Consider the following 24748-nt stretch of genomic DNA (forward strand, 5'->3'; position numbering starts at 1 on the left):
CTAACCATCCTCCCATCTATTCCCATATTCCTACACTAACCATCCTCCCATCTATTCCTCTATTCCTACACTAACCATCCTCCCATCTATTCCCCTATTCCTACACTAACCATCCTCCCATCTATTCCCCTATTCCTACACTAACCATCCTCCCATCTATTCCTCTATTCCTATACTAACCATCCTCCCATCTATTCCCTATTCCTACACTAACCATCCTCCCATCTATTCCCTATTCCTACATCCTCCCATCTATTCCTCTATTCCTACATCTATTCCATCTATTCTATTCCTACTAACCATCCTCCCATCTATTCCCTATTCCTACACTAACCATCCTCCCATCTATTCCTCTATTCCTACACTAACCATCCTCCCATCTATTCCTCTATTCCTACACTAACCATCCTCCCATCTATTCCTCTATTCCTACACTAACCATCCTCCCATCTATTCCTCTATTCCTACACTAACCATCCTCCCATCTATTCCTCTATTCCTACACTAACCATCCTCCCATCTATTCCTCTATTCCTACACTAACCATCCTCCCATCTATTCCTCTATTCCTATACTAACCATCCTCCCATCTATTCCTCTATTCCTACACTAACCATCCTCCCATCTATTCCTCTATTCCTACACTAACCATCCTCCCATCTATTCCTCTATTCCTACACTAACCATCCTCCCATCTATTCCTCTATTCCTACACTAACCATCCTCCCATCTATTCCTCTATTCCTACACTAACCATCCTCCCATCTATTCCTCTATTCCTACACTAACCATCCTCCCATCTATTCCCCTATTCCTATACTAACCATCCTCCCATCTATTCCTCTATTCCTACACTAACCATCCTCCCATCTATTCCTCTATTCCTACACTAACCATCCTCCCATCTATTCCTCTATTCCTACACTAACCATCCTCCCATCTATTCCTCTATTCCTACACTAACCATCCTCCCATCTATTCCATATTCCTACACAAACCATCCTCCCATCTATTCCCCTATTCCTACACTAACCATCCTCCCATCTATTCCTCTATTCCTACACTAACCATCCTCCCATCTATTCCCCTATTCCTACACTAACCATCCTCCCATCTATTCCTCTATTCCTACACTAACCATCCTCCCATCTATTCCCCTATTCCTACACTAACCATCCTCCCATCTATTCCTCTATTCCTACACTAACCATCCTCCCATCTATTCCTCTATTCCTACACTAACCATCCTCCCATCTATTCCTCTATTCCTACACTAACCATCCTCCCATCTATTCCTCTATTCCTACACTAACCATCCTCCCATCTATTCCCCTATTCCTACACTAACCATCCTCCCATCTATTCCTCTATTCCTACACTAACCATCCTCCCATCTATTCCTCTATTCCTACACTAACCATCCTCCCATCTATTCCTCTATTCCTACACTAACCATCCTCCCATCTATTCCTCTATTCCTACACTAACCATCCTCCCATCTATTCCTCTATTCCTACACTAACCATCCTCCCATCTATTCCTCTATTCCTACACTAACCATCCTCCCATCTATTCCTCTATTCCTACACTAACCATCCTCCCATCTATTCCTCTATTCCTACACTAACCATCCTCCCATCTATTCCTCTATTCCTACACTAACCATCCTCCCATCTATTCCTCTATTCCTACACTAACCATCCTCCCATCTATTCCTCTATTCCTACACTAACCATCCTCCCATCTATTCCTCTATTCCTACACTAACCATCCTCCCATCTATTCCTCTATTCCTACACTAACCATCCTCCCATCTATTCCTCTATTCCTACACTAACCATCCTCCCATCTATTCCTCTATTCCTACACTAACCATCCTCCCATCTATTCCCTATTCCTACACTAACCATCCTCCCATCTATTCCTCTATTCCTATACTAACCATCCTCCCATCTATTCCTCTATTCCTACACTAACCATCCTCCCATCTATTCCTCTATTCCTACACTAACCATCCTCCCATCTATTCCTCTATTCCTACACTAACCATCCTCCCATCTATTCCTCTATTCCTACACTAACCATCCTCCCATCTATTCCTCTATTCCTACACTAACCATCCTCCCATCTATTCCTCTATTCCTACACTAACCATCCTCCCATCTATTCCTCTATTCCTACACTAACCATCCTCCCATCTATTCCTCTATTCCTATACTAACCATCCTCCCATCTATTCCTCTATTCCTACACTAACCATCCTCCCATCTATTCCTCTATTCCTACACTAACCATCCTCCCATCTATTCCTCTATTCCTACACTAACCATCCTCCCATCTATTCCTCTATTCCTACACTAACCATCCTCCCATCTATTCCCTATTCCTATACTAACCATCCTCCCATCTATTCCTCTATTCCTACACTAACCATCCTCCCATCTATTCCTCTATTCCTATACTAACCATCCTCCCATCTATTCCTCTATTCCTACACTAACCATCCTCCCATCTATTCCTCTATTCCTACACTAACCATCCTCCCATCTATTCCCCTGTTCCTACACTAACCATCCTCCCATCTATTCCCTATTCCTATACTAACCATCCTCCCATCTATTCCTCTATTCCTATACTAACCATCCTCCCATCTATTCCTCTATTCCTACACTAACCATCCTCCCATCTATTCCTCTATTCCTACACTAACCATCCTCCCTGTTCTATTCCTCTATTCCTACACTAACCATCCTCCCATCTATTCCTCTATTCCTACACTAACCATCCTCCCATCTATTCCTCTATTCCTACACTAACCATCCTCCCATCTATTCCTCTATTCCTACACTAACCATCCTCCCATCTATTCCTCTATTCCTACACTAACCATCCTCCCATCTATTCCTCTATTCCTACACTAACCATCCTCCCATCTATTCCTCTATTCCTACACTAACCATCCTCCCATCTATTCCTCTATTCCTACACTAACCATCCTCCCATCTATTCCCCTATTCCTACACTAACCATCCTCCCATCTATTCCTCTATTCCTACACTAACCATCCTCCCATCTATTCCTCTATTCCTACACTAACCATCCTCCCATCTATTCCTCTATTCCTACACTAACCATCCTCCCATCTATTCCTCTATTCCTTCACTAACCATCCTCCCATCTATTCCTCTATTCCTACACTAACCATCCTCCCATCTATTCCTCTATTCCTACACTAACCATCCTCCCATCTATTCCTCTATTCCTACACTAACCATCCTCCCATCTATTCCTCTATTCCTACACTAACCATCCTCCCATCTATTCCTCTATTCCTACACTAACCATCCTCCCATCTATTCCTCTATTCCTACATCCTAACCATCTGTTCCCATCTATTCCATCTGTTATTCCTACACTAACCATCCTCCCATCTATTCCTCTATTCCTACACTAACCATCCTCCCATCTATTCCTCTATTCCTACACTAACCATCCTCCCATCTATTCCTCTATTCCTACACTAACCATCCTCCCATCTATTCCTCTATTCCTACACTAACCATCCTCCCATCTATTCCTCTATTCCTACACTAACCATCTGTTCCCATCTATTCCTCCCATCTATTCCTACACTAACCATCCTCCCATCTATTCCTCTATTCCTACACTAACCATCCTCCCATCTATTCCTCTATTCCTACACTAACCATCCTCCCATCTATTCCTCTATTCCTACACTAACCATCCTCCCATCTATTCCTCTATTCCTACACTAACCATCCTCCCATCTATTCCTCTATTCCTACACTAACCATCCTCCCATCTATTCCTCTATTCCTACACTAACCATCCTCCCATCTATTCCTCTATTCCTACACTAACCATCCTCCCATCTATTCCTCTATTCCTAACCATCACTAACCATCCTCCCATCTATTCCTCTATTCCTACACTAACCATCCTCCCATCTATTCCTCTATTCCTACACTAACCATCCTCCCATCTATTCCTCTATTCCTACACTAACCATCCTCCCATCTATTCCTCTATTCTACACTAACCATCCTCCCATCTGTTCCTATTCCTACACTAACCATCCTCCCATCTGTTCCTCTATTCCTACACTAACCATCCTCCCATCTATTCCTCTATTCCTACACTAACCATCCTCCCATCTATTCCTCTATTCCTACACTAACCATCCTCCCATCTATTCCTCTATTCCTACACTAACCATCCTCCCATCTATTCCTCTATTCCTACACTAACCATCCTCCCATCTATTCCTCTATTCCTACACTAACCATCCTCCCATCTATTCCTCTATTCCTACTAACCATCCTCCCATCCTCTATTCCATAACCATCCTTCCTCTATTCCTATACTAACCATCCTCCCATCTATTCCTCTATTCCTACACTAACCATCCTCCCATCTATTCCTCTATTCCTACACTAACCATCCTCCCATCTATTCCTCTATTCCTACACTAACCATCCTCCCATCTATTCCCCTATTCCTATCCTCCCACTAATTCCCATCCTCCCATCTATTCCCCTATTCCTATACTAACCATCCTCCCATCTATTCCTCTATTCCTACACTAACCATCCTCCCATCTATTCCTCTATTCCTATACTAACCATCCTCCCATCTATTCCTCTATTCCTACACTAACCATCCTCCCATCTATTCCTCTATTCCTACACTAACCATCCATCCCATCTATTCCTCTATTCCTACACTAACCATCCTCCCATCTATTCCCTATTCCTATACTAACCATCCTCCCATCTATTCCTCTATTCCTATACTAACCATCCTCCCATCTATTCCTCTATTCCTACACTAACCATCCTCCCATCTATTCCTCTATTCCTACACTAACCATCCTCCATCATCTATTCCTCTATTCCTACACTAACCATCCTCCCATCTATTCCTCTATTCCTACACTAACCATCCTCCCATCTATTCCTCTATTCCTACACTAACCATCCTCCCATCTATTCCTCTATTCCTACACTAACCATCCTCCCATCTATTCCTCTATTCCTACACTAACCATCCTCCCATCTATTCCTCTATTCCTACACTAACCATCCTCCCATCTATTCCTCTATTCCTACACTAACCATCCTCCCATCTATTCCTCTATTCCTACACTAACCATCCTCCCATCTATTCCTCTATTCCTACACTAACCATCCTCCCATCTATTCCTCTATTCCTACACTAACCATCCTCCCATCTATTCCCCTATTCCTACACTAACCATCCTCCCATCTATTCCTCTATTCCTACACTAACCATCCTCCCATCTATTCCCCTATTCCTACACTAACCATCCTCCAGTCGATGGGACAGGTAGACAAAGGAGGACATAATTAATGTAATTGTCTTTTCTTTTTTATGAGATGCACCTCCTCCTCTGTTCCATCGCTGTGTAATTTGAAGCGCTTGAGTGATTATAGAACCTTGCCGTCATTAAATGTGAGAAGACACGGACAGAAAGCCTGGGGCAGAGAGGAGGAAGAAAGACAGTTTATTTATTTTCACTACAAGGCCCCTTTTGAGTTCCTGTCCTAGATTTATTCTGCCTCCATAATGGCATCCTATTCCATATCTAGTGCACTAATTTTGACCAGGGCCCATAGGGCTTTGGTCAAAAGTAGTGCACTATATAGCGAAAAGGGTGCCATTTGGAACTTTAACCTAAGACAAGAGTTCAATCAAAGGGATATATGTTCACTTCAGCTTCTATGCCAGTCGAGTCAAGGCCTATTTCTCCAGGCGTTGTTGTCGGTGTTGTGTGACCAATGTACCCCTCTGTCTATCTACTTAGCAGGTAACACAGGTTACGTCCCAAATGGCATCCTATTCCATTTTGTATAGTGCACTACTTTTTAACAGGGCCCATAGGGTTTTGGTTAAAAGTAGTGCAATATATAGGGAATAGGGTGCCATTTGAGACACACACACAAAGTACAAAACACACCTCATTGGAATTCATGTTCAGACACGATATTTTCATAGTCTCTCCTTGTTACATTTTTAAAACGCATGTTGTTTGCTTTTTGCAATGCATGCTCTGAAGGACCTGATATCAGGCAGCATTCACCCTTCACAGACAGACCTGATATCAGGCAGCATTCACCCTTCACAGACAGACCTGATATCAGGCAGCATTCACCCTTCACAGACAGACCTGATATCAGGCAGTGTTCACCCTTCACAGACAGACCTGATATCAGGCAGTGTTCACCCTTCACAGACAGACAGGCCTTGTAATTGTGTGAGTGTGTTTGCATGTATGTGTGTACGAGAAGCCAGGGGCTGTGAATGGCGTGTGGATCATATCTGAATGCAGACTTGGGTTCGGTGGGCTAATTGACGGCGAGGCGGTGTGACTTTGTGGTGTGCTGGGGTGTTGGAGGACACAGCTGGTCACTGTCCCCTCCTCATTATGGAGGTTATTGATTGGTTGCATTAGTTGAGTGACAGCTAACATGTGTCTTGACATTAGAGCCCCCTCACTCGCCGCCTCACCTGCCCCCTCTCTCTCTCTTCTCCCCTCTCTCTCTCTTCTCCCCTCTCTCTCTCTTCTCCCCTTTCTCTCTCTTCTCCCCTCTCTCTCCCCTCTCCCCCTCTCTCTCTCTCTCTTCTCCCCTCTCTCTCTTCTCCCCTCTCTCTCTCTTCTCCTCTCTCTCTCTCTCCTCCCTCTCTCTCTCTTCTCCCCTCTCTCTCTCCCTCCCCTCTCTCTTCTCCCCTTTTCTCTTCTCCCCCTCTCTCTCTTCTCTCCTCTCTCTCTCTTCTCCCCTCTCTCTCTCTTCTCCCCTCTCTCTCTTCTCCCTCTCTCTCTCATCTCCCCCTCTCTCTCTTCTCCCTCTCTCTCTCTTCTCCCCTCTCTCTCTCTTCTCCTCTCTCTCTCTCTTCTCCCTCTCTCTCTTCACCCCCTCTCTCTTCTCCCTCTCTCTCTCATCTCCCCCTCTCTCTCTTCTCCCCTCTCTCTCTCTTCTCCCCTCTCTCTCTTCACCCCCTCTCTCTCCTCACCTCTCTCTCTCTTCTCCCCTCTCTCTCTTCTCCCCTCTCTCTCTCCTCCCCTCTCTCTCTTCTCCCCTTTTCTCTTCTCCCCTCTCTCTCTCTTCTCCCCTCTCTCTCTCTTCTCCCTCTCTCTCTCTTCTCCCCTCTCTCTCTTCTCCCTCTCTCTCTTCTCCCCCTCTCTCTCTTCTCCCCTCTCTCTCTCTTCTCCCCTCTCTCTCTTCTCCCCTCTCTCTCTCTTCTCCCCTCTCTCTCTTCACCCCCCTCTCTCTTCTCCCCTCTCTCTCTCATCTCCCCCTCTCTCTCTTCTCCCCTCTCTCTCTCATCTCCCCCTCTCTCTCTTCTCCCCTCACTCCCATTCCACCTTTCTCACTACCCTTATTACCATTCCGCCTGCACCACGGTAGACAACAGTAAATAACAACAACAACAACATGTAAGGTTATAAATCACAGATCTTTTAACAGGATAGTTCATATTAAAGACGTGTGTTTCTAGTCTCCTTCTAAGGTAAGAAAACAACTATCTAAATACGTACAATCCCTGAACTATCCCTTAAATGTCTTCATAGAGGCTAAATGTGCACCATTTACCATGGTGACTAAAAAAACAATCAATCTTAATGTGTTTAACTAAGCCAGAGTATGTTTCTACACCATAGACTTAATGCCTCTTGGATTCCTTAAGAATGTTAAACAAGTATGCAGTTGGGTTTCCTAAGTGGAGAGTTGAATCACCTCCCTTCACTACATTCTCAGAGTTCCCTTGAAAGACAAGAAATTAGAGGAGACAGGAAAGAGGGACCTGAGAGAGAGAGAAAGAGAGAGTGAGATGGATAGAGAGAGAGAGAGAGGGAGAGAGAGAGAGAGAGAGAGAGAGAGAGAGAGAGAGAGAGAGAGAGAGAGAGGAATAGAGAGAGATCTATGCTCAATAGTGTTGTGATTACGAACTACCTAGCCAGTCCTTGCACAACGTGAGCTTCATGTCAAACGTACACGCACGCGGGCGTGCACACACACACACACACACACACACACACACACACACACACACACACACACACACACACACACACACACACACACACACACACACACACACACACACACACACACACACACACACACACACACACACACACACACACACACACACAGCGTGAGCTGCATGTCCCACAGACACAGTAATCACAGACACAGTAAGAAGTAATCACCAGCCCCAGGCAGACGACACAGGAAGTAGGAGGTAATCACCAGGCCCAGATAGACAACACAGGAAGTAGGAACACACATCTTTGATGTTGTAATGTAATTATAATAGTAAGTACATATTTGATTTAATAATGTTTGGGCTTTTGTGACTGTCTGTATAGATATGGGTGGTATGGGAAGATAGGAACGGGGGTGACTATGGGTTTGTTTAGAGAGGTGGGGGTTTGGGTGGTTTGACAATATGTTCTGGAGGAAGTGTATTGTAACGTGTCACATATTCAAGTCATTAAAAAATAAATATGTTATTGTTGAAGCAGAATAAAAGACACTACAGGAAGAGCCTGGCGTGTAAAGATTCAGTTGCATCCTCCCCCACACGGATAACAAACCAATCTCTAAGAGGATCTGTCAGTCAGCCTCTCTGCCTCTCCCCTATCCCCCTCTCTCCCCTATCCCCCTCCCTCTCTCTCTCCCCCTATCCCCCCTCTCTCCCCCTATCCCCCCTCTCTCCCCCTATCCCCCTCCCTCTCTCTCTCCCCTACCCCCCCCTCTCTCCCCCTATCCCCCTCTCTCCCCCTATCCCCCTCCCTCTCTCTCTCCCCTATCCCCCTCTCTCCCCCTATCCCCCTCCCTCTCTCTCTCTCCCCATATCCCCCTCTCTCCCCCTATCCCCCTCCCTCTCTCTCTCCCCCTATCCCCCTCCCTCTCTCTCTCCCCATATCCCCCCTCTCCCCTATCCCCCCCCCTCTCTCTCTCCCCTATCCCCCTCTCTCCCCCTATCCCCATCCCTCTCTCTCTCCCCCCTCTCTCCCCCTATCCCCCTCCCTCTCTCTCTCCCCTATCCCCCCTCTCTCCCCCTATCCCTCCTCTCTCCCCCTATCCCCCTCCCTCTCTCTCTCCCCTACCCCCCCTCTCTCCCCTATCCCCCTCCCTCTCTCTCTCCCCATATCCCCCCTCTCTCCCCCTATCCCCCTCCCTCTCTCTCTCCCCCTATCCCCCTCTCTCCCCCTATCCCCCTCTCTCCCCATATCCCCCTCTCTCCCCCTATCCCCCTCCCTCTCTCTCTCCCCTATCCACCCCCTCTCTCCCCCCTTTCCCCACTCCCTCTCTCTCTCTATGGTAAAACATTTGAAAAACCAGGCAGGGTTTTTCAGCATAAATGAATATGACAGATGGAAGCCTATGGAGGGGAGAGGGATGGTGAGAGGGGAGAGGCATGGAGGGAAAGGAGGGGGACAGAGGAAAAGCTTTGGGGGTAGTGATCCAGGCTGTTGACATGCAGGCTGGTGTCTTAACAAGGTATCACACATGTTACAGCATCCTCTTTAGAGACTGACACCCAGAGACAAGGCCAGGAAGAGAGACTGACACCCAGAGACAGGGCCAGGAAGAGAGACTGACACCCAGAGACAGGGCCAGGAGAGACTGACACCCAGAGACAGGGCCAGGAAGAGAGACTGACACCCAGAGACAAGGCCAGGAAGAGAGACTGACACCCAGAGACAGGGCCAGGAAGAGAGACTGACACCCAGAGACAGGGCCAGGAAGAGAGACTGACACCCAGAGACAAGGCCAGGAAGAGAGACTGACACCCAGAGACAGGGCCAGGAGAGACTGACACCCAGAGACAGGGCCAGGATGAGAGACTGACACCCAGAGACAGGGCCAGGAAGAGAGACTGACACCCAGAGACAAGGCCAGGAAGAGAGACTGACACCCAGAGACAGGGCCAGGAGAGACTGACACCCAGAGACAGGGCCAGGAAGAGAGACTGACACCCAGAGACAAGGCCAGGAAGAGAGACTGACACCCAGAGACAGGGCCAGGAGAGACTGACACCCAGAGACAGGGCCAGGATGAGAGACTGACACCCAGAGACAAGGCCAGGAAGAGAGACTGACACCCAGAGACAGGGCCAGGAAGAGAGACTGACACCCAGAGACAGGGCCAGGAAGAGAGACTGACACCCAGAGACAGGGCCAGGAAGAGAGACTGACACCCAGAGACAGGGCCAGGAAGAGAGACTGACACCCAGAGACAGGGCCAGGAAGAGAGACTGACACCCAGAGACAGGGCCAGGAGAGACTGACACCCAGAGACAAGGCCAGGATGAGAGACTGACACCCAGAGACAGGGCCAGGAAGAGAGACTGACACCCAGAGACAGGGCCAGGAAGAGAGACTGACACCCAGAGACAGGGCCAGGAAGAGAGACTGACACCCAGAGACAGGGCCAGGAGAGACTGACACCCAGAGACAGGGCCAGGAAGAGAGACTGACACCCAGAGACAGGGCCAGGAAGAGAGACTGACACCCAGAGACAAGGCCAGGAAGAGAGACTGACATCCAGAGACAGGGCCAGGAAGAGAGACTGACACCCAGAGACAGGGCCAGGAAGAGAGACTGACACCCAGAGACAGGGCCAGGAAGAGAGACTGACACCCAGAGACAGGGCCAGGAAGAGAGACTGAGACCCAGAGACAGGGCCAGGAGAGACTGAAACCCAGAGACAGGGCCAGGAAGAGAGACTGACACCCAGAGACAGGGCCAGGAAGAGAGACTGACACCCAGAGACAGGGCCAGGAGAGACTGACACCCAGAGACAGGGCCAGGAAGAGAGACTGACAACCAGAGACAGGGCCAGGAAGAGAGACTGAGACCCAGAGACAGGGCCAGGAAGAGAGACTGACACCCAGAGACAAGGCCAGGAAGAGAGACTGACACCCAGCGACAGGGCCAGGAAGAGAGACTGACACCCAGAGACAGGGCCAGGAAGAGAGACTGACACCCAGAGACAGGGCCAGGAAGAGAGACTGACACCCAGAGACAGGGCCAGGAAGAGAGACTGACACCCAGAGACAGGGCCAGGAAGAGAGACTGACACCCAGAGACAGGGCCAGGAGAGACTGACACCCAGCTACAGGGCCAGGAAGATAGACTGACACCCAGAGACAAGTCCAGGAAGATAGACTGACACCCAGAGACAGGGCCAGGAAGAGAGACTGACACCCAGAGACAGGGACAGGAATATAGACTGACACCCAGAGACAAGGCCAGGAAAGAGACTGACACCCAGAGACAGGGCCAGGAGAGACTGACACCCAGCTACAGGGCCAGGAAGAGAGACTGACACCCAGAGACAGGGCCAGGAAGATAGACTGACACCCAGAGACAGGGCCAGGAAGAGAGACTGACACCCAGAGACAGGGCCAGGAAGAGAGACTGACACCCAGAGACAGGGCCAGGAAGAGAGACTGACACCCAGAGACAGGGCCAGGAGAGACTGACACCCAGCTACAGGGCCAGGAAGATAGACTGACACCCAGAGACAAGTCCAGGAAGATAGACTGACACCCAGAGACAGGGCCAGGAAGAGAGACTGACACCCAGAGACAGGGACAGGAAGATAGACTGACACCCAGAGACAAGGCCAGGAAGAGAGACTGACACCCAGAGACAGGGCCAGGAGAGACTGACACCCAGCTACAGGGCCAGGAGAGAGACTGACACCCAGAGACAGGGCCAGGAAGATAGACTGACACCCAGAGACAGGGCCAGGAAGAGAGACTGACACCCAGAGACAGGGCCAGGAAGAGAGACTGACACCCAGAGACAGGGCCAGGAAGAGAGACTGACACCCAGAGACAGGGCCAGGAGAGACTGACACCCAGAGACAGGGCCAGGAAGAGAGACTGACACCCAGAGAAACACTGAAGCCCCAGTCCCCTCATCCAGCTGGTCCTGGGGCTGAGTTCACTAACCTGTTCTACTAACACACTGAAGCCTCAGTCCCCTCATCCAGCTGGTCCTGGGGCTGAGTTCACTAACCTGTTCTACTAACACACTGAAATCTCAGTCCCCTCATCCAGCTGGTCCTGGGACTGAGTTCACTAACCTGTTCTACTAACACACTGAAGCCTCAGTCCCCTCATCCAGCTGGTCCTGGGACTGAGTTCACTAACCTGTTCTACTAACACACTGAAGCCTCAGTCCCCTCATCCAGCTGGTCCTGGGGCTGAGTTCACTAACCTGTTCTACTAACACACTGAAGCCCCAGTCCCCTCATCCAGCTGGTCCTGGGGCTGAGTTCACTAACCTGTTCTACTAACACACTGAAGCCTCAGTCCCCTCATCCAGCTGGTCCTGGGGCTGAGTTCACTAACCTGTTTTACTAACACACTGAAGCCCCAGTCCCCTCATCCAGCTGGTCCTGGGGCTGAGTTCACTAACCTGTTCTACTAACACACTGAAGCCCCAGTCCCCTCATCCAGCTGGTCCTGGGGCTGAGTTCACTAACCTGTTCTACTAACACACTGAAGCCCCAGTCCCCTCATCCAGCTGGTCCTGGGGCTGAGTTCACTAACCTGTTCTACTAACACACTGAAGCCCCAGTCCCCTCATCCAGCTGGTCCTGGGGCTGAGTTCACTAACCTGTTCTACTAACACACTGAAGCCCCAGTCCCCTCATCCAGCTGGTCCTGGGGCTGAGTTCACTAACCTGTTCTACTAACACACTGAAGCCTCAGTCCCCTCATCCAGCTGGTCCTGGGGCTGAGTTCACTAACCTGTTCTACTAACACACTGAAGCCTCAGGACCAGAACATCCAATCAATAAGAATAAAACAAATTACAACACAGTAAACAAAACTACATTAGTTATTGGGAAACACAAACACAAAGCAAAATGCAGTGTTATCCGGTACTAAATCGACAGTACACCGTGACAAACGATTTCACCATGGTTACTAGTCAAAACCTTAGAAAAACCTTGACAAAGTACAGGCTCAGTGAGCACAGCCTTGCCACTGAAAAGGGTAGACACAGGAAAACATGGCTCCCTGTAGAAGAAAGGCTGTGCAACCACTGCACAACAGCAGAACCTGAGACGGAGCTGCATTTCCTGACAAAATATAAAATAATTAGTGTCATTTCCCCAAATTTGAAACCCTTATTCAAAGTCTGAAAGACCTCTCTGACGAGAATAGGCTACCCGTCCTGTTGGGAGAGGACGCAGAGAGCTGTGGGTTGGCAGCACACTACATTGCTGTCTGCCATAAGAGGAGGGACAGTGTCTGACAGACCGACCAACCTGCACATGTCCTCTATGCTTATTGTTATTGTTCAATGTATGTGTCACACCCTGTCCTTGTGCTTGTCTCTACCGCCCCCCAGGTGTCACCTATCTTCCCCATTATCCCCTGGGTATTTATACCTGTGTTTTCTGTTTGTCTGTTGCCAGTTCACTTCGTTCGTTTGATCATTACCATTACCATGACCCTAACCTGACCCTGACCATTACCATGACCCAAACCTGACCCTGACCCTGACCATTATCATGACCCTAACCTGACCATTACCATTACCCTAACCTGACCCTGACCCTGACCATTATCATGACCCTAACCTGACCCTGACCCTGAGCCTGAGCCTGACCCTGCCTGTCATCCTGTACCTTTGCCCCACAACTCTGGATTACCGACCTCTGTCTGACCTGACCCTGAGCCCGCCTGTCGTCCTGTACCTTTAACCGACTACTCCGGATTACTGACCTCTGTCTGCCCTGACCCTGACCCTGAGCCTGACCCTGACCCTGAGCCAGACCCTGACCCTGACCCTGAGTCTGACCCTGACCCTGAGCCTGACTCTGACCCTGACCCTGAGCCTGACCCTTACCCTGAGCCTGACTCTGACCCTGAGCTTGACTCTGACCCTGACCCTGAGCCTGACTCTGACCCTAAGCCTGACCCTGACCCTGAGCCTGACCCTGAGCCTGTTGTTCCGGTGCCTCTCTGGATTATTGACCCTTGTCTGCCCTGACCTGTCGTTTGTCTGCCCTGACCTGTCGTTTGTCTGCCCTGACCTGTCGTTTGTCTGCCCTGACCTGTCGTTTGTCTGCCCTGACCTCTCGTTTGTCTGCCCTGACCTGTCGTTTGTCTGCCCTGACCTGTCGTTTGTCTGCCCTGACCTGTCGTTTGTCTGCCTTGACCTGTCGTTTGTCTGCCCTGACCTGTCGTTTGTCTGCCCTGACCTGTCGTTTGTCTGCCCTGACCTGTCGTTTGTCTGCCCTGACCTGTCGTTTGTCTGCCCTGACCTGTCGTTTGTCTGCCCTGACCTGTAGATTGTCTGCCCTGACCTGTCGTTTGTCTGCCCTGACCTGTCGTTTGTCTGCCCTGACCTGTCGTTTGTCTGCCCTGACCTGTCGTTTGTCTGCCCTGACCTGTCGTTTGTCTGCCCTGACCTGTCGTTTGTCTGCCCTGACCTGTCGTTTGTCTGCCCTGACCTGTCGTTTGTCTGCCCTGACCTGTCGTTTGTCTGCCCTGACCTGTCGTTTGTCTGCCCTGACCTGTCGTTTGTCTGCCCTGACCTGTCGTTTGTCTGCCCTGACCTGTCGTTTGCCTGCCCTGACCTGTCGTTTGTCTGCCCCGGTTTAAAGAAAACACTTCAGTTTATTCAACACTGTCTGCACCTGCGCCATTCCTGACCTGGGTAATACCTGACCTGGGCCATAACTGACCTGGGTAAAACCTGACCTGGGCCATACCTGACCTGGGTAATACCTGACCTGGGCCATAACTGACCTGGGTAAAACCTGACCTGGGCCATACCTGACCTGGGTAATACCTGACCTGGGCCATAACTGACCTGGGTAATACCTGACCTGGGTAATACCTGACCTGGGTAATACCTGACCTGGGCCATACCTGACCTGGACCATTCCTGACCTGGGCCATACCTGACCTGGGCCATACCTGACCTGGGTAATACCTGACCTGGGCCATAACTGACCTGGGTAAAACCTGACCTGGGCCATACCTGACCTGGGTAATACCTGACCTGGGCCATAACTGACCTGGGTAATACCTGACCTGGGCCATACCTGACCTGGGTAATACCTGACCTGGGCCATACCTGGCCTGGGTAATACCTGACCTGGGTAATACCTGACCTGGGTAATACCTGACCTGGGCCATACCTGACCTGGACCATTCCTGACCTGGGCCATACCTGACCTGGGCCATACCTGACCTGGACCATTCCTGACCTGGGTAATACCTGACCTGGACCATTCCTGACCTGGGCCATACCTGACCTGGGTAATACCTGACCTGGGTAATACCTGACCTGGGTAATACCTGACCTGGGCCATACCTGACCTGGGTAATACCTGACCTGGGCCATACCTGACCTGGGCCATACCTGACCTGGACCATTCCTGACCTGGGCCATACCTGACCTGGGCCATACCTGACCTGGACCATTCCTGACCTGGGCCATACCTGACCTGGGCCATACCTGACCTGGACCATTCCTGACCTGGGTAATACCTGACCTGGACCATTCCTGACCTGGGCCATACCTGACATGGGCCATACCTGACCTGGGCCATACTTGACCTGGGCCATACCTGACCTGGGCCATACCTGACCTGGACCATTCCTGACCTGGGCCATACCTGACCTGGGCCATACCTGACCTGGGCCATACCTGACCTGGGCCATACCTGACCTGGACCATTCCTGACCTGGGTAATACCTGACCTTGGCCATACCTGACCTTGGCCATACCTGACCTGGGCCATACCTGACCTGGACCATACCTGACCTGGACCATTCCTGACCTGGGCCATACCTGACCTGGGCCATACCTGACCTGGGCCATACCTGACCTGGGCCATACTTGACCTGGATCATACCTGACCTGGGCCATACCTGACCTGGGCCATACCTGACCTGGGCCATACCTGAACCTTGGTTATTGTTGTTACTGTTGTCCCGTTGACAATTTTGATTCTTATTATTTTAATATCGTAAATATCCAAAGTAAGCTTTGGCAATATGCACATTGTTAAGTCATGTCAATAACGTTAATTTAATTGAGTCAGTAGCAGTCTGTAGTCAGACGGTCAGTAACAGTCTGTATTCAGAGGGACAGTAACATTCTGTAGTCAGGGGGACAGTAACAGTCTGTAGTCAGAGGGTCAGTAACAGTCTGTAGTCAGATGGTCAGTAACAGTCTGTATTCAGAGGGACAGTAACAGTCTGTAGTCAGACGGTCAGTAACAGTCTGTAGTCAGAGGGTCAGTAACAGTCTGTAGTCAGAGGGTCAGTAACAGTCTGTAGTCAGAGGGTCAGTAACAGTCTGTAGTCAGAGGGTCAGTAGCAGTCTGTAGTCAGAGGGTCAGTAACAGTCTGTAGTCAGGGGGTAACAGTCAGAGGGTCAGTAACAGTCTGTAGTCAGAGGGTCAGTAACAGTCTGTAGTCAGAGGGTCAGTAGCAGTCTGTAGTCAGAGGGTCAGTAACAGTCTGTAGTCAGAGGGTCAGTAACAGTCTGTAGTCAGAGGGTCAGTAACAGTCTGTATTCAGAGGGTCAGTAACAGTCTGTAGTCAGACGGTCAGTAACAGTCTGTAGTCAGAGGGTCAGTAACAGTCTGTAGTCAGAGGGTCAGTAACAGTCTGTAGTCAGAGGGTCAGTAACAGTCTGTAGTCAGAGGGTCAGTAACAGGGGTGTAGTCAGAGGGTCAGTAACAGTCTGTAGTCAGAGGGTCAGTAACAGTCTGTAGTCAGAGGGTCAGTAACAGTCTGTAGTCAGAGGGTCAGTAACAGTCTGTATTCAGAGGGTCAGTAACAGTCTGTAGTCAGAGGGTCAGTAACAGTCTGTAGTCAGAGGGTCAGTAACAGTCTGTAGTCAGAGGGTCAGTAACAGTCTGTAGTCAGAGGGTCAGTAACAGTCTGTAGTCAGAGGGTCAGTAACAGTCTGTAGTCAGAGGGTCAGTAACAGTCTGTAGTCAGAGGGTCAGTAACAGTCTGTAGTCAGAGGGTCAGTAACAGTCTGTATTCAGAGGGACAGTAACAGTCTGTAGTCAGAGGGTCAGTAACAGTCTGTAGTCAGAGGGTCAGTAACAGTCTGTAGTCAGAGGGTCAGTAACAGTCTGTATTCAGAGGGTCAGTAACAGTCTGTAGTCAGAGGGTCAGTAACAGTCTGTAGTCAGAGGGTCAGTAACAGTCTGTAGTCAGAGGGTCAGTAACAGTCTGTAGTCAGAGGGTCAGTAACAGTCTGTAGTCAGAGGGTCAGTAACAGTCTGTAGTCAGAGGGTCAGTAACAGTCTGTAGTCAGAGGGTCAGTAACAGTCTGTAGTCAGAGGGTCAGTAACAGTCTGTAGTCAGAGGGTCAGTAACAGTCTGTAGTCAGAGGGTCAGTAACAGTCTGTAGTCAGAGGGTCAGTAACAGTCTGTAGTCAGAGGGTCAGTAACAGTCTGTAGTCAGAGGGTCAGTAACAGTCTGTAGTCAGAGGGTCAGTAACAGGGGTGTAGTCAGAGGGTCAGTAACAGTCTGTATTCAGAGGGTAACAGTAACAGTCTGTAGTCAGAGGGTCAGTAACAGTCTGTAGTCAGAGGGTCAGTAACAGTCTGTAGTCAGAGGGTCAGTAACAGTCTGTAGTCAGAGGGTCAGTAACAGTCTGTAGTCAGAGGGTCAGTAACAGTCTGTAGTCAGAGGGTCAGTAACAGTCTGTAGTCAGAGGGTCAGTAACAGTCTGTATTCAGAGGGTCAGTAACAGTCTGTAGTCAGAGGGTCAGTAACAGTCTGTAGTCAGAGGGTCAGTAACAGTCATAACAGTCAGACGGTCAGTAACAGTCTGTAGTCAGAGGGTCAGTAACAGTCTGTAGTCAGAGGCTCAGTAACAGTCTGTAGTCAGAGGGTCAGTAACAGTCTGTAGTCAGAGGGTCAGTAACAGTCTGTAGTCAGAGGGTCAGTAACAGTCTGTAGTCAGAGGGACAGTAACAGTCTGTAGTCAGGGGGACAGTAACAGTCAGTCTGTAGTCAGGCGGTCAGTAACAGTCTGTAGTCAGAGGGTCAGTAACAGTCTGTAGTCAGATGGTCAGTAACAGTCTGTAGTCAGAGGGTCAGTAACAGGGGTGTAGTCAGAGGGTCAGTAACAGTCTGTAGTCAGAGGGTCAGTAACAGTCTGTAGTCAGAGGGTCAGTAACAGTCTGTATTCAGAGGGTCAGTAACAGTCTGTAGTCAGAGGGTCAGTAACAGTCTGTAGTCAGAGGGTCAGTAACAGTCTGTAGTCAGAGGGTCAGTAACAGTCTGTAGTCAGAGGGTCAGTAACAGGGGTGTAGTCAGAGGGTCAGTAACAGTCTGTAGTCAGAGGGTCAGTAACAGTCTGTATTCAGAGGGTCAGTAACAGGGGTGTAGTCAGAGGGTCAGTAACAGGGGTGTAGTCAGAGGGTCAGTAACAGTCTGTAGTCAGAGGGTCAGTAACAGTCTGTAGTCAGAGGGTCAGTAACAGTCTGTAGTCAGAGGGTCAGTAACAGTCTGTAGTCAGATGGTCAGTAACAGTCTGTAGTCAGACGGTCAGTAACAGTCTGTAGTCAGAGGGTCAGTAACAGTCTGTAGTCAGACGGTCAGTAACAGTCTGTAGTCAGACGGTCAGTAACAGTCTGTAGTCAGACGGTCAGTAACAGTCTGTAGTCAGATGGTCAGTAACAGTCTGTAGTCAGACGGTCAGTAACAGTCTGTAGTCAGATGGTCAGTAACAGTCTGTAGTCAGACGGTCAGTAACAGTCTGTAGTCAGACGGTCAGTAACAGTCTGTAGTCAGACGGTCAGTAACAGTCTGTAGTCAGACGGTCAGTAACAGTCTGTAGTCAGAGGGTCAGTAACAGTCTGTAGTCAGACGGTCAGTAACAGTCTGTAGTCAGATGGTCAGTAACAGTCTGTAGTCAGACGGTCAGTAACAGTCTGTAGTCAGACGGTCAGTAACAGTCTGTAGTCAGAGGGTCAGTAACAGTCTGTAGTCAGACGGTCAGTAACAGTCTGTAGTCAGAGGGTCAGTAACAGTAACAGTCTGTAGTCAGACGGTCAGTAACAGTCTGTAGTCAGATGGTCAGTAACAGTCTGTAGTCAGACGGTCAGTAACAGTCTGTAGTCAGACGGTCAGTAACAGTCTGTAGTCAGAGGGTCAGTAACAGTCTGTAGTCAGAGGGTCAGTAACAGTCTGTAGTCAGAGGGTCAGTAACAGTCTGTAGTCAGACGGTCAGTAACAGTCTGTAGTCAGAGGGTCAGTAACAGTCTGTAGTCAGACGGTCAGTAACAGTCTGTAGTCAGAGGGTCAGTAACAGTCTGTAGTCAGACGGTCAGTAACAGTCTGTAGTCAGAGGGTCAGTAACAGTCTGTAGTCAGAGGGTCAGTAACAGTCTGTAGTCAGAGGGTCAGTAACAGTCTGTAGTCAGAGGGTCAGTAACAGTCTGTAGTCAGAGGGTCAGTAACAGTCAGTTCTCCTCAGATCATCATGTCTGTTAGTCAGTTCAGACCCAGTTCTCCTCAGATCATCATGTCTGTTAGTCAGTTCAGACCCTGTTCTCCTCAGATCATCATGTCTGTTAGTCAGTTCAGACCCTGTTCTCCTCAGATCATTATGTCTGTTAGTCAGTTCAGACCCTGTTCTCCTCAGATCATCATGTCTGTTAGTCAGTTCAGACCCTGTTCTCCTCAGATCATCATGTCTGTTAGTCAGTTCAGACCCTGTTCTCCTCAGATCATCATGTCTGTTAGTCAGTTCAGACCCTGTTCTCCTCAGATCATCATGTCTGTTAGTCAGTTCAGACCCTGTTCTCCTCAGATCATCATGTCTGTTAGTCAGTTCAGACCCTGTTCTCCTCAGAGACAGATCATCATGTCTGTTAGTCAGTTCAGACCCTGTTCTCCTCAGATCATCATGTCTGTTAGTCAGTTCAGACCCTGTTCTCCTCAGAGACAGATCATCATGTCTGTTAGTCAGTTCAGACCCTGTTCTCCTCAGATCATCATGTCTGTTAGTCAGTTCAGACCCTGTTCTCCTCATCATGTCTGTTAGTTCAGACCCTGTTCTCCTCAGATCATCATGTCTGTTAGTCAGTTCAGACCCAGTTCTCCTCAGATCATCATGTCTGTTAGTCAGTTCAGACCCTGTTCTCCTCAGATCATCATGTCTGTTAGTCAGTTCAGACCCTGTTCTCCTCAGATCATCAGAGTCAGATCATCATGTCTGTTAGTCAGTTCAGACCCTGTTCTCCTCAGATCAACATGTCTGTTAGTCAGTTCAGACCCTGTTCTCCTCAGATCATCATGTCTGTTAGTCAGTTCAGACCCTGTTCTCCTCAGATCCATGTCTGTTCTCAGTTCAGAGACAGATCATCATGTCTGTTAGTCAGTTCAGACCCTGTTCTCCTCAGATCATCATGTCTGTTAGTCAGTTCAGACCCTGTTCTCCTCAGATCATCATGTCTGTTAGTCAGTTCAGACCCAGTTCTCCTCAGATCATCATGTCTGTTAGTCAGTTCAGACCCTGTTCTCCTCAGATCATCATGTCTGTTAGTCAGTTCAGACCCTGTTCTCCTCAGAGACAGATCATCATGTCTGTTAGTCAGTTCAGACCCTGTTCTCCTCAGATCATCATGTCTGTTAGTCAGTTCAGACCCTGTTCTCCTCAGATCATCATGTCTGTTAGTCAGTTCAGACCCTGTTCTCCTCAGATTCATGTCTGTTAGTCTCAGAGTTCTCCTCAGATCATCATGTCTGTTAGTCAGTTCAGACCCTGTTCTCCTCAGATCATCATGTCTGTTAGTCAGTTCAGACCCTGTTCTCCTCAGATCATCATGTCTGTTAGTCAGTTCAGACCCAGTTCTCCTCAGATCATCATGTCTGTTAGTCAGTTCAGACCCTGTTCTCCTCAGATCATCATGTCTGTTAGTCAGTTCAGACCCAGTTCTCCTCAGATCATCATGTCTGTTAGTCAGTTCAGACCCAGTTCTCCTCAGATCATCCTGTTCTCTCCTCAGATCATCATGTCTGTTAGTCAGTTCAGACCCTGTTCTCCTCAGAGACAGATCATCATGTCTGTTAGTCAGTTCAGACCCTGTTCAGATCTCAGATCATCATGTCTGTTAGTCAGTTCAGACCCAGTTCTCTCAGATCATCATGTCTGTTAGTCAGTTCAGACCCTGTTCTCAGATCTCATGTCTGTTAGTCACAGACCCTGTTCTCCTCAGATCATCATGTCTGTTAGTCAGTTCAGACCCTGTTCTCCTCAGAGACAGATCATCATGTCTGTTAGTCAGTTCAGACCCTGTTCTCCTCAGAGACAGATCATCATGTCTGTTAGTCAGTTCAGACCCTGTTCTCCTCAGATCATCATGTCTGTTAGTCAGTTCAGACCCTGTTCTCCTCAGATCATCATGTCTGTTAGTCAGTTCAGACCCTGTTCTCCTCAGATCATCATGTCTGTTAGTCAGTTCAGACCCTGTTCTCCTCAGATCATCATGTCTGTTAGTCAGTTCAGACCCAGTTCTCCTCAGATCATCATGTCTGTTAGTCAGTTCAGACCCAGTTCTCCTCAGATCATCATGTCTGTTAGTCAGTTCAGACCCTGTTCTCCTCAGATCATCATGTCTGTTAGTCAGTTCAGACCCAGTTCTCCTCAGATCATCATGTCATCATGTCTGTTAGTCAGTTCAGACCCTGTTCTCCTCAGATCATCATGTCTGTTAGTCAGTTCAGACCCTGTTCTCCTCAGAGACAGATCATCATGTCTGTTAGTCAGTTCAGACCCTGTTCTCCCAGTTCTCATAAGATCATCATGTCTGTTAGTCAGTTCAGACCCTGTTCTCCTCAGATCATCATGTCTGTTAGTCAGTTCAGACCCTGTTCTCCTCAGATCATCATGTCTGTTAGTCAGTTCAGACCCTGTTCTCCTCAGATCATCATGTCTGTTAGTCAGTTCAGACCCAGTTCTCCTCAGAGACAGATCAACATGTCTGCTAGTCAGTTCAGACCCAGTTCTCCTCAGAGACAGATCACCATGCCCAGTGGATCAATGCCTGACACACACACATGAACACACACAGACACAGACACACACAACAAGACGTCTGCATGAACGCACACATGCACACATCCACACGGACGGACCAGTACATCTCTGTAGAAAGTCGAGAGGAGAGAGGAGAAGAGAGCAGAGAGCAGAGAGCAGAGCAGAGCAGAGAGAGGAGAGAGGAGAGTCGAGAGGAGAGAGGAGAGTTGAGAGGAGAGTCGAGAGGAGAGAGCAGAGAGGAGATTCGAGAGGAGAGAGGAGAGTCGAGAGGAGAGAGGAGAGTCGAGAGGAGAGAGCAGAGAGCAGAGAGGAGAGAGGAGAGCAGAGAGAGGAGAGTCTAGAGAGCAGAGAGGAGAGCAGAGAGAGGAGAGAGGAGTTGAGAGGAGAGCAGAGAGGAGGGCAGAGAGGAGAGCAGAGAGGAGGGCAGAGAGGAGAGCAGAGAGGAGAGCAGAGAGGAGAGAGGAGAGTCGAGAGGAGAGCAGAGAGGAGAGCAGAGAGGAGGGCAGAGAGGAGAGCAGAGAGAAGAGCAGAGAGAGGAGAGTCGAGAGGAGAGCAGAGAGGAGAGCAGAGATAGGAGAGAGGAGAGTTGAGAGGAGAGCAGAGAGGAGGGCAGAGAGGAGAGCAGAGAGGAGAGCAGAGAGGAGAGAGGAGAGTCGAGAGTAGAGCAGAGAGGAGAGAGGAGAGACGAGAGACGAGAGAGGAGAGTTGAGAGGAGAGCAGAGAGGAGGGCAGAGAGGAGAGTAGAGAGGAGAGAGGAGAGTCGAGAGGAGAGCAGAGAGGAGAGTCGAGAGGAGAGCAGAGAGGAGAGAGGAGAGTTGAGAGGAGAGCAGAGAGGAGAGCAGAGAGGAGAGCAGAGAGGAGAGAGGAGAGTCGAGAGGAGAGAGGAGAGAGGAGAGAGGAGAGAGGAGAGTTGAGAGGAGGGCAGAGAGGAGAGCAGAGAGGAGAGAGGAGAGTCAGAGAGGAGAGCAGAGAGGAGAGAGGAGAGAGGAGAGAGGAGAGAGGAGAGCAGAGAGGGAGAGGAGAGCAGAGAGGAGAGCAGAGAGGAGAGGAGAGAGGAGAGAGGAGAGCAGAGAGCAGAGAGCAGAGAGCAGAGAGCAGAGAGCAGAGAGCTGAGAGGAGAGAGGAGAGAGCAAAGCAGAGCAGAGCAGAGGAGAACAGAGGAGAGGAGAGAAGAAGAGAGAGGAGAGAGGAGAGAGCAGAGAGGAGAGCAGAGAGGAGAGGAGAGGAGAGGAGAGAAGAGGAGAGAGCAGAGCAGAGCAGAGCAGAGAGACTGGTAAATACCAGGAAGCATTGGATGAATAAAGCCCGTCCACCCATCCTTCCTCCAGATCAATATGTATCTGGTAATGGGCATTGTCGACTTACATTTCAGATATCACAACTGACTACCAGTAGGAGGCAACCAAATGGAGCTGCTTTGTGTTGTGTGTGTGTGTGTGTGTGTGTGTGTGTGGGGGCAGAGCTTCTCGACTGACTGAGTGGAGAGGAGTGGAGGATCAATACCGCCGTGTGTTATGTGTGTGTGTGTGTGTGTGTGTGTGTGTGTGTGTGTGTGTGTGTGTGTGTGTGTGTGTGTGTGTGTGTGTGTGTGTGTGTGTGCATTTGTGTATGTGTGTATGTATGTATGTATGTATGTATGTATGTGTATAGACATCCCAGACACCCCAGACTTCCCAGATATCCCAGATACTCCAGACACCCCAGATATCCCAAACACCCCAGACATCCCAGATACCCCAGACACCCCAGACATCCCAGATACCCCAGATACCCCAGATATCCCAGACACCCCAGATACCCCAGACACCCCAGATACCCCAGACATCCCAGATACCCCAGACACCCCATATACCCCAGATATCCCAGACACCCCAGATACCCCAGACAACCCAGACACCCCAGATACTCCAGATACCACAGACACCCCAGATACCACAGACACCCCAGATACTCCAGACACCCCAGATACCACAGACACCCCAGATACCACAGACACCCCAGATACCAAAGACACCCCAGAAAACCCAGACACCACAGATACCCCAGATACCACAGACACCCCAGATACCACAGAAACCACAGATACTCCAGACACCCCAGATATCCCAGACACCCCAGATACCCCAGACATCCCAGACACCCCAGATACCCCAGACATCCCAGATACAAAGACACCCCAGACAACCCAGACACCCCAGATACCACAGACACCCCAGATACTCCAGACACCCCAGATACCACAGACACCCCAGATACCACAGACACCCCAGACAACCCAGACACCCCAGATACCCCAGATACCACAGACACCCCAGATACTCCAGACACCCCAGATACCACAGACACCCCAGATACCACAGACACCCCAGATACCACAGACACCCCATATACCAAAGACACCCCAGACAACCCAGACACCACAGATACCCCAGATACCACAGACACCCCAGATACCACAGACACCCCAGATACTCCAGACACCCCAGATATCCCAGACACCCCAGATACCCCAGACATCCCAGATACCCCAGATACCCCAGACATCCCAGATACCCCAGACATCCCAGATACCCCAGATACCCCAGACATCCCAGACACCCCAGATACCCCAGACATCCCAGATACCCCAGATACCCCAGACATCCC

At 49.5% G+C, this 24748-nt stretch overlaps 1 protein-coding gene across 4 annotated transcripts in view; it reads right to left on the reverse strand.

Moving 5' to 3' along the window:
* LOC118380696 (neuroligin-3-like) overlaps positions 1–24748 on the reverse strand; it is a 470695-nt gene that overhangs the window by 34786 nt on the left and 411161 nt on the right. The window lies entirely within an intron of this gene.

Source organism: Oncorhynchus keta, chromosome 4, assembly GCF_023373465.1.
Source record: "Oncorhynchus keta strain PuntledgeMale-10-30-2019 chromosome 4, Oket_V2, whole genome shotgun sequence".
Lineage (NCBI taxonomy): Eukaryota > Metazoa > Chordata > Actinopteri > Salmoniformes > Salmonidae > Oncorhynchus > Oncorhynchus keta.